Source organism: Phascolarctos cinereus, unplaced genomic scaffold (assembly GCF_003287225.1).
Source record: "Phascolarctos cinereus isolate Bilbo 61053 unplaced genomic scaffold, phaCin_HiC Scaffold_4;HRSCAF=312, whole genome shotgun sequence".
NCBI classification, from domain to species: Eukaryota; Metazoa; Chordata; class Mammalia; order Diprotodontia; family Phascolarctidae; genus Phascolarctos; species Phascolarctos cinereus.
Window position 1 is genome coordinate 660,383,508 of NW_027555847.1, and position 9,686 is coordinate 660,393,193.

General features: G+C 55.0%; 1 long non-coding RNA gene across 1 annotated transcript; it reads right to left on the reverse strand.

Annotated features, from left to right (window-relative positions):
- Positions 1–800: 800 nt before the first annotated feature.
- Positions 801–9,169, reverse strand: LOC144457072 (uncharacterized). Its single transcript, XR_013486391.1, has 2 exons — positions 9,018–9,169; positions 801–2,570 (listed from the first exon to the last, which is right to left on the reverse strand). It is a non-coding gene; the product is annotated as an uncharacterized LOC144457072 (long non-coding RNA).
- Positions 9,170–9,686: the final 517 nt, after the last annotated feature.

Below are 9,686 nucleotides of genomic sequence, written 5' to 3' on the forward strand. Positions count from 1 at the left end.
AGCCGTCCGTCAGGGCCTAGAACGGAGGCCGCCTCCTCGGTGAGCGGCTGTGGGAGCGCCTGGCTGCAGGTAGGGCTCGCCCTGGCGTCACGCCTTCCCCTAGTGCGAGGGCGGGGCTGGGGAGCGCCTGCCCCCCCCATCCTTCTTATCACCTGTCCCGCCATCCCCTCTGTCACCTGCCCCCCTCCTATCACCTGTCCCGCCTTCCCCTCTGTCACCTGCCCCCATCCCCTCTATTACCTGCCCCCACTATCTCCTCAATCACCTGTCCCCCACATATCAATCCCTGCATCCCCCCTGCATCTCCTCTATCATCTGTACCTCCATCCCCTCTATTACCTGCCGTCCACATCCCTTCTGTCTCAATCTCTCAGCCCCCCATCTTCTGCCTGTGCCCCATATCCCTTCTATCAACAGCTTTACCTCACATCCCCTCAACACCCACCCACCCCTCAACAGCAAACTCCTCTGCATCCCCCAGTACACTACTCCATCCTCCTCAGTCTCATCCCTTATCCCTGCAAGTACTAGGTCCTCCTATTTCCTCCAACTTCCTTCCCTATCCTTTCTTATCTCCCTTATTCCTTCAATTCTTTAATCCCTTACCTGTCCCAGCCCCCTCAACCCACCAGCTCCTTCCATCCCCTGGTCCCCTCATACCATGCAGCTCCCCATATTCCATATCCCCTAGTGCCTTCAATCTCTTAGTCCCCCAGTCTCCCCTCTCTGAAGGGAGAATGAGACCCAGCTCAGTAAGAAGGGACCCAGAATTCAAAGGAAGAACAGAACCAAAACCTTCCTGAGATGTCGGGCCTGAGCTTGAGTAAACTTTAATTGGACCTTGGGTTTAGAGCAGAGATACATCATTTCCCTTTCCTACCTGTGTGTCTGTGTGTTAATTGTTGAGCCCTAAAGTAATTGAAGGTTCATTCATTCCTCAATTTCCCACCTAGATTTTCAGCCCTTCCTGTATCCTTGGATGGTAATTACTGGTCACTCAGGAGGCTCAGCTGGCATCCCAGACTCCTTAGTCCAGTAATTATGGTCTAAATCCTAATTTATATAGAGGTAGAATAGCCCATCTCTTAGAACAGGAGCCATTTGCTGGAGAAGAGTGGCCCAAGCTCCTTCCTGCCTTAGTCCCATATACACACCCAGAGTGGAGGAAGATACTTCAGGTACCGTGACATGTGCACTTTGAGGATGGAGATAGTAGAGTCAGAAATACATCTTACATTGGAAGTGGCAGGGACAGTACAGCAGTGGGGGCTATAGGAATCAATCCCAGCCTCCATGGGGCTGCAGCTGTTGGAGCTTGGGAGTAACTTGAAGAGAGAAGCTTTTGTAACCACTGTTCCTTTACCCCCAGGAGCACCGTCTATACCTTCCCCTTTCCCCTCTGTTCCTAGAGAGGGTAAAGCTGGCAGGGATGCCTTAGGAGGAGAGGGTTCAGGAAAGAAGCGCTGGGCCTCATCAGCAGGTACTTCCTTTAAGAGGAGGAGAAAGTAATGGGCCCCTGAGCTCCAACCTCATACAGGGCTTCTGTTCTGGGGAAGACTCCACATAGTCCATGAAACTGGAGGGCCATTTGGGTTAGGACAGCCTCACTCTAGAAGCCCAAGGTTGGCACTTAATGATCTTGGGGCAAGGGTCTGGAGTCATTTTGTCTCGAGTAACTTGCCAACCCCAAGCAGGGAAAGGAGGATGGGTACTAGGCCTAGAGTTTGGGATGGAAAGGAAGGAACTAAGGCAGGGAGTGTCCCTTTGCTATTCCTTGTGGCTTAGGGGAAAGGCCAGGATGAGTGTCTCTCATCTAAATTGGGAGAGTTGGAATTAGGGAGACATAATTTGAGCTTGCTGAAATTATGCACAGAATGTACATTATACATTAGGTTCAGTAGGTCTCTGCATCCCTTTAGCTCCAGCCAAAAGTCGTCTTCTGGTCCCTGGGCTCTCACTGCAAAGTCATGAAGCTGCCAAGGCAGTCCTCAGATCCCTTTGGACACTGGAGACACAAAGCTAGAAAGTCAGCACTGCTGGCAGTAGTTGGAGGCAGCCCCTCCATCTCACCACAGGACCTGGGGGCCCTTCCAGCCTCCCACGCTCTCGGCTCACAGGGCAGTCTCCAGGAGAGGGCCAGACTCCTGTTCCTGCTGAACTGAGCCAGTTTATCCAAAGCAACTGTGTTTCAGCTCAGTAGGCACAGGAGGCAGAGCCCAGTGAGACAGACTGGATGAAGAGCAAGGTGGCCAAGGGTAGGGGGGCAAGGGGGGCGGAACTTAGCCACTGTGAACACAATATAATGCTGACTCTGTTCACAAGGCAGCTAAGTCCTGCTCCTCAGGCCAGGCTGGGCCGGGGGGCCCACTCCTTTGGGCTCCATGGCCCCACAAATATGCATCCACACGCACACGCTAGGAGTGGACCTAGCAGCTCCAGCAGCAGGGCCAGTGGTCAGTTGGAAATCCCTGGCAATGTGATTTGTGGCAGTAATCAAATCCCATCCCCAGGAACCCCAGCCGGCCAAGGCTCAGGGGTGCTGGGTCCAGGACTGTTGAGGAAGCTCACACCTACAGGGGAGAGAACAAAAGTAATGAAAAAGGGAAAAAGTATCAACCACTCACTCAGATCCCCATAATGCAGGGCAGTATCAGCCCTCCTCCTGCCTGCCCCAGCCTCTCTGGGCTCCGGTTTCCTCATCTGTAAAATTAGAGGATTAGCCCAGAGGCCTTCTAAGGTCCCTTCCAGCTATAGCTCTATGGTCCTGTGATCTTTCCCTCTTGGACCCAGAGGGAATGCTCTCTGCCAGCCCAAATATCCCAGCCCCCAATCTGGGATGCAACCCTTTCCCCAGGCTGGAGTTTGGGCAGTCAGGGGTGGGAAGTCCCTCTAGTTCTAGTAATCCAAGATGCAAAGCAGGGCCAAGGAATTCTTCCAGAGGTACACATCTGGATGCAGCTTCCCCTCTGCAAGAAAAGAAAATCAGATGTGCAGGAGCAGCTGGTGGAAAGAACAGAAAACTACTGACCTCTGGTAAAGATGGGGCAGGGGAGGGGGCATGCCTCGGGAGACTGGAAGGACCCAGGGTTCCCAGAGTCCTGGATACCAGCTTTCCCTTCCACTCTTCTCTGAGGTCCTGGCCCCCCACCCCAGTGGGTAGAGATCCCCAGCAGAGGGAAGGCATATCCTCCCTCTCCAGCTGGGCAGGCCAAACAAGGCTAGGGAGAGAGGAAGAGAAATCGGGCGGCAGGCAGGCAGGGTGAGGAAGTGATCTCACACCAGCTGGCGCCGTTTCCTAGAAGCCCAAAGAGGAGGAGGAAACCACCAGGGCCTCCCCCCAGCTTCTGTCATGGCCCCACGGCTGGGCATTAACCCTCTCCCTGGTGGAGCCTGGTCCTTTTGGGGAGATTCATATTCAAAGGCACTCCTTTTCTAACATCTCCAACGGAATCCTCTCCTTGCCTATGGGTTTAACTAGCCATGCCTAAAGCCAGTAGGGCACCCTTGGGGGCGGCCCCAGAGAGCAAGAAGCAACAGGTCCAATGGGTGGGAGAAAGATACAGTCCCAAGGAGGATTAGTATTTGGGGAAAGATACCCAGTAGCCTCTACTTTTCACCTGAAGACACCAACAACCCAGGACGCTTCTTTTCCCAAGATGAGTATTGAAGGAGCTGGGCAAAGTTTAGCCCAGCCAGGAATGAGCTGGAAACAGAGACCCCCCAGCTTCCTGCCTCTTGCCTCCCAGCACCCGCCCTGCCCCAAGCTGCCTCCGGAAGTGAGGCAGCACATTGGTGTCCTGGGGAATAGAACAGAACGGGAAGGGCGGCCATCTGGCCCGGCCCGTTTCCTGTGGGGTTTCCCCTGCACACAGCCATGAACCTGGCCAAGGCCCACCCTGTCCCAGCAGACAAGACAGCCTTCTCCTCCCAAGCTCCCAACCCTCAAGCCCTGCTCCACTAGACCTCAATGACCTTGACCCTGGTCCAGTGAGATAGGGACAGGACACTTGTTTCCAGCCAGTAGGCAGGTGGGGGACCAGAGCAGGGCCATGAGAATGACTCAGAGGTGGCAGGCCCAGACTAGAATGGAAGACAATTTAAGTGTAGCTCCCAGGAAAGTCTAAGAGAGAAGGCAGGACCCAGGAGTGACCACAAGGCAGATATGCACACAGGCACATTCAGAGTTCCCCCTACTCAGGCTCCCAAGGATGAATCAGGGGCAGCTTCCAGTGCTGCCTCCAAACCCTGTCCCCACATACTTTCCACCCACTCCCTGGGCTGGATTGGAAAATACCAAACCATCCAGGCTCCACCCTGCCTCAGCCTGGCTGCCTGGGCTTGGGCCACAGGGCCAGGCCTGTCACTAACGCTTCAGACTAATGGGCTTAGATCCTCAGCAGAGACACCACAAAGCAGGGGCTGGGGCCCACACAGCATGTCTAACAAGGGGAACCCTCCTGGGGCTATTTCCCCAACCATTACCCTTCCCTTTGGAATGGGGCCTCCGACTGGAAATCATTCCCGTCAACCTCCCTCCCACTGGACAGCTGGGGAAGCAGTGGCCTCCTCCTCCCCCAAGGTGGGGCCTGGCCAGCTACACTGGAGAAGGCTGCCATGCCGGAGAGTAGAGAGAGCCAGCATGGGTGATCTCCCAACAGGGAAACCTGCCTGGGTCAAAGGCAGAGGGCAACTCACCTGAGGGCCTCTCTGCTGGCTTGCCCCCAGGCTACAGTTACTATAGGTAGGGTCTTTTTCTCTTTTTGTGGGGAGGGGGGAGTCACCATGGAGTCTGAATCACTGTGTAAATAGGGAGACCAAGCAAAGCCACAGGTTCTCCCTCCATCTGTTCCACCATCATGATCTCTTAGTGGGGCAACAGAACCAGGTTCCCTTTGGAGAGTGAACAAATCTTCAACCCCTCAACCTACACACAAAGATAAGCCCAGGATAGGCCTAAATTTGATTCCCCAGTGAGAGGCGCCTCTCCTTCTGACCCACCCTCTTCATCGTCACTCCAGCCTCTGATGAACAGCTGGAGATCTCAGGGCCAGGATATTACTTGCTTTGTTGTCATATAAAGGTCTTTCAAGTCAAATTTTGGGGCAGGAGCTGTAGGGGGATTTCCCTGAGCCAGAGAAGTAGCCAGAGCTATACCCTACTCCTCCTTTCCCTAAGTCATGAATTACAACTTTTTGAACCTGGTTCTAAGACTCAAGCCTGGGGTGGAGCAGTTCCTTAGGCCTGTGCCACTAGTTAAAACCAGGTCTGTAAGCTTCCTCAGAACCCTGATTCCCTAAGACCCCATCCCTTGGGCCTCCTCCCACCAGGAAATCTCCTCTGCAGCTCCCAGAAATACAAGGCCAGTTCTGTCTGGAAGGGCAGGTTTTCCTAAAGACCAAATGCCACCAACATTTACATGCTGGGGGAACCCTCCAAGCCTCAGTGCCAAGTCCAGACATCCTAAGGAATCTTATGCCATCTTTGTCCTGTACTAGTACTTGAAATGACCACACTCAAGGTGGTATCAGCTCCCAGCATCATATTAGGGTGACAGCCCCCAACCAAGGTCCTAGAGGCCACAGGGCCTCCGCCTCTGCTTCCACCCAGAGACACCAAGCCTTCCCTCCACTGACTACTACCTAGGATTCCCAACTTCCAGAAGCACCATCTTCAACTGTAGGAAGATTAGGAATTCAGTTAGCTTCTCCTGGGGGCCTCCACCCCTGCCTCAAGACCCAGAGCTGAGAGGGAACATGGGGAAACCCTGGGCTGGCAAGGATAAAGAAGACCAAAGCCTTGGCACTCGATGCACTTCCCCATCCATCAGCTTACTGAGGACTTTCTACTTTACAGGTGGAGTACCCCAAGACCAGAAAAGTTCAGAGGCACACTCAAGATTACACAGTGACTTCAGGACAAAGCCAAGCCTGGACATCAAGATAAATTCAAACTGAGAAAAGAGAGACAATATATCAGAGGAATGGGGTTAATGGTAAGTGGTTTCCAGATGGGCAAGAGAACCTCACCTTTGGGGAAAAGAGAGGGCCTGGAGTACAGTCATTGGTGAAGAATAAAGTTCAGGGTACACTGGGTCTGGGATTGCTCTGAGGAATGCCTCCCCCCCTCCCACCCCGAATCCTTTTGTGCATGCCACAACTAGGATTTGATAAAGGAAGAGGGTTCACCATCCCAACAGCTTTCTGGAAGACATTTAGAAAAGGTTCTGGGGTGTGGTTTTGTTCAAAGCAAGCTTGGGGATCTACAAAAGTCTATTACCCCCAGGGTGGATGGAAGGGTAGACTGCCTCCCCTCCTCCACTCCCTGTACCAAAGAAGCCAATTAACCCATAGGCTGGGGGGGGGGGATGGGAGAGGCAGGCACTGCAGCTGTATCCATCTCAGAACATCTGGTCTCCAGTTGTGACAGGCTTCGGGTGGGCCCCAAGGTGTCCAGAGCTGTCCCTTAAGGTTGATGATCTAGTGTCAATGTTCAGAGAAATGTGCACCCACGGAAATTAGGTCCATGCAGACCCCACCCCCAAGGACTTGCCTGGTCATGTATGTGTCCTGTGTGTATCAGGAGCCTGGCATAGTTTCTCTAGGGCTGACCCTGTAAATCAGGAGCTTCTGAACAGGGGGTTGGGGGTGTGGTGAGAGCAGGGCAGCTGGGGAGGAAAGCAAACCTCAAGGGGGCCAGCAGAGGGGGGAATCAAGAAGGCCTGAGCCTGGATCCCAGGCCCATATACTCCTAAGTATGTGAATCCTCAGTGTGGGATCCAGAAAGCTGTGTCTTTAAATCAAGGAGAGGTGCCCCAGCACCCTCCCCCTGCCTCAGAGCCCAGACAGGAAAAGTTGCTTTTCCTTCTGGGAGAACAGGCAGAGGGGGGGAGCAGGGGACTTGGGAACTGGGGGTGGGGAAAGGAGGTAAGACAACCTGGGGGCCTCCACCCCTGCCTCAAGACCCAAAGCTGAGTTATTCCTATAGACACAGCCAAATCCCTTGCCCCCAAATGTCCTCCAGCACCCCCACCAGCAGGACACTAGCTCAGAGCTGAGGCCCCTACAAAGATGTACTGAATGGAGCCATCCAGATTCTCACACCAGGGTCCTATTTTAAACAAGGATGGATTTGTCATGTGCCAGGGTTAGCAGTCAGTCTGGGGCCAAGGTTAGATCAGTTTAGGGTCATGGATCAGAGTTTTTCCCTGTGTGAAGATAAGTGGACCACATGGGGATGGAAATCTTGGCCTCAACCCTCCTCCCTCCCCCTTCTCCATTATCTGTACTCAAGGGCTAAGCTGGTACTAGGGCTCCAGACTGTGGAGTCATCTTCCTGGACACATGAGGCAGGGCCTTCCTTCATGACCTTGAACCAGTCACTTCCCTTGAGAGAGAAGAGGGGGGAGCAAGGTTCCTGATAGCACAGGTGTGTCATCTTAAACCCTGAACATCCCTGGCCCCCATAGAGATGCCTGCAAGAGAGGACACACGGTGCTGAGGGGAACAAGCGTCCTCAGCCTCCCAGGGGGCAAAAGAGTATCCCAGATTGGGGGCATTAGGGGAGACAACTCTCCTATACTTCTGTATGGAACTTGGACACAGTTAGGTGGCACAAGTGTTCTCATCTTCACTTTGCAGATGGAGAAACAAGCTCAGAGAAGTTCAGTGATTCTGAGGTCAAGGTCAGACAGCTACTGTCAGAACAGGGATTCAAATCCAGGTCCTGACTCCAAATCCAGTGCTCTCATCACTACACAACACCCTGAAAGGGCATTTTTCCTCCTACAAGTTGTCACAGGCATGTGGGGTTGAGGGAAACTAAGTAACAGTCCATCTGGGTTCAACCCAAACCCTGGGGGATGGGGCTATGCAGATTGCTCTCCATCCTGACCCCTTAGGAGTTGAGGACTTGGGTCAAGCTGACTGGGGAAGTGTCAATGGGTGGTCTTTGATAGACCACACCCAAACCATGGCCTGGCTGGATATGGCCTCAGAGCATTTATACCACTCCCACCCAAGATACCCACTCAAGCTATAACTGATCCAGAATCTTAAGTCCATGATGAATGAGGGGAAATTTGGCCCAAGATTCACTGCCACCTCCCTCTAAAGCCCCTCTCAAGCTCGTACTTGAGCCAGCATTCCCTGAGCCCCTACTGACCCCTGGTGGCCTAGGCACACAGACAGACAGACAGACAGACAGACACAATTACAGCACAGATAGACTCAGCTCCAGGTTGTGGAGGGGTCCTGTTGGGAGAGAGCTTCGGCTAGAAATGGAGAGAGGGAATGCTCAGGAAGGACAGCACTGACACCCCCTTCCACCCCTAGCCCCGCACCGGGTCCTCAGAGGAACCCAAAGGAATACCCAGGATGGAATCTCCCTACACCCTCGCGAGCACATCCCCCCACCCCCAGATTCCTGCCCCAAGGCTTTTGCGCAACGTCTGCCCCTTCTCACAACCAGTCCCGGCTGGGTGGGGCGGCCCTTAAAGAACTTGAAAGGAGTTGGGGCCGTAGATGGGGGAGGGGACCAGTGCTTCCGGCGCCTGGGTGGCCCCCAGGAGAACCCCAAGCACTCCTAGGGGCGCGCATCGTGCTGGGGTTTCTTCTGTCTCCAGGCTCCTGGCCAGGGTTCCAGGACTGGCGGACCACGCCGCCTGTCCCGCTAACCAGACGGGGGAGACTTGGCTTCAGGCGCCCGCGCCCATGCCCTCCTCCCCCGCAGTCTCGGTGCCAGCCCGGGACTGAGGACCGTGCCAGGGGCGGAGGCGGGAGGGTTAGGGAGAGCGGCCAAAGCAAGCGAGGGCTCCCCGGACAGATCGCCCTTCCTTTCCCTGCCCGCCGCCCTCCAGGGGGCCCACACCCTTCCCGGGGCAGCCACCCCCCGCCCGCCCCCATACCCACCTTTGCCCACCGGGCCTCCTTGGCCTGGCCCGACCCGGCCTGTAACCCGCTCCTCCCGCCAAGAAGTCAGTCCCGGGAAAAGTAGTGACGACCGCTCCCTCTTCCACTTACCGGGCCGAGACTCGGAGCTCCCGGAGCGGGCGGACAAAGTAGGAGACGGACGGGCCGGGGGCAAACGAGGGGCAGGCCTACCGACTGGTCCCCACCCTAGTCACTGGCTGTCCGACTCGAAGGAGAAATCCTTTTTAAAACCTTCCCCGTCTCCTCCCTCCTTATTACCGCCGGGGAGAGGGAGAAGGAGGGAGCCGGGAGGGAGGGGTGGGGGCGGGACGGGAGGGGCGGGGCCGCCGCCGCTGTCCTGGGGACCCAGAGCAGAGCCCGCCTCCTGCCTCCGCTGTACCGCGCCCCTCGGGCCCACGGCCCAGCCCAGGACCCAGTCGTCGACCCTTGTGGCCAGCTCTGTCTTGCTCTCAACGTCTATCCCTAACTCTGTTCTTCAGTGAGTCCCTTGGTCAGTATCTTCACCTGGCTCTAAATTTGACTCCGACCTCCGTCACCAACTTTTTCCCTGCCTCTGTTTCTGCCTTCACCTCTGTCAGCCCTAGTTATCACCGGTTTTATTACTACATGTCTTTCTCCCAGGCCCTAACTGCCAACTTCATACCTCTAACTACCACAGCTACTTCTGTCACCAGCTATGCCCTTGTCCCTCTTTCCCCACTTACTTGGGGATAATTCTATCACTTTCAACCCTTTCCCTGCCTTTGCAGCGACTATCAC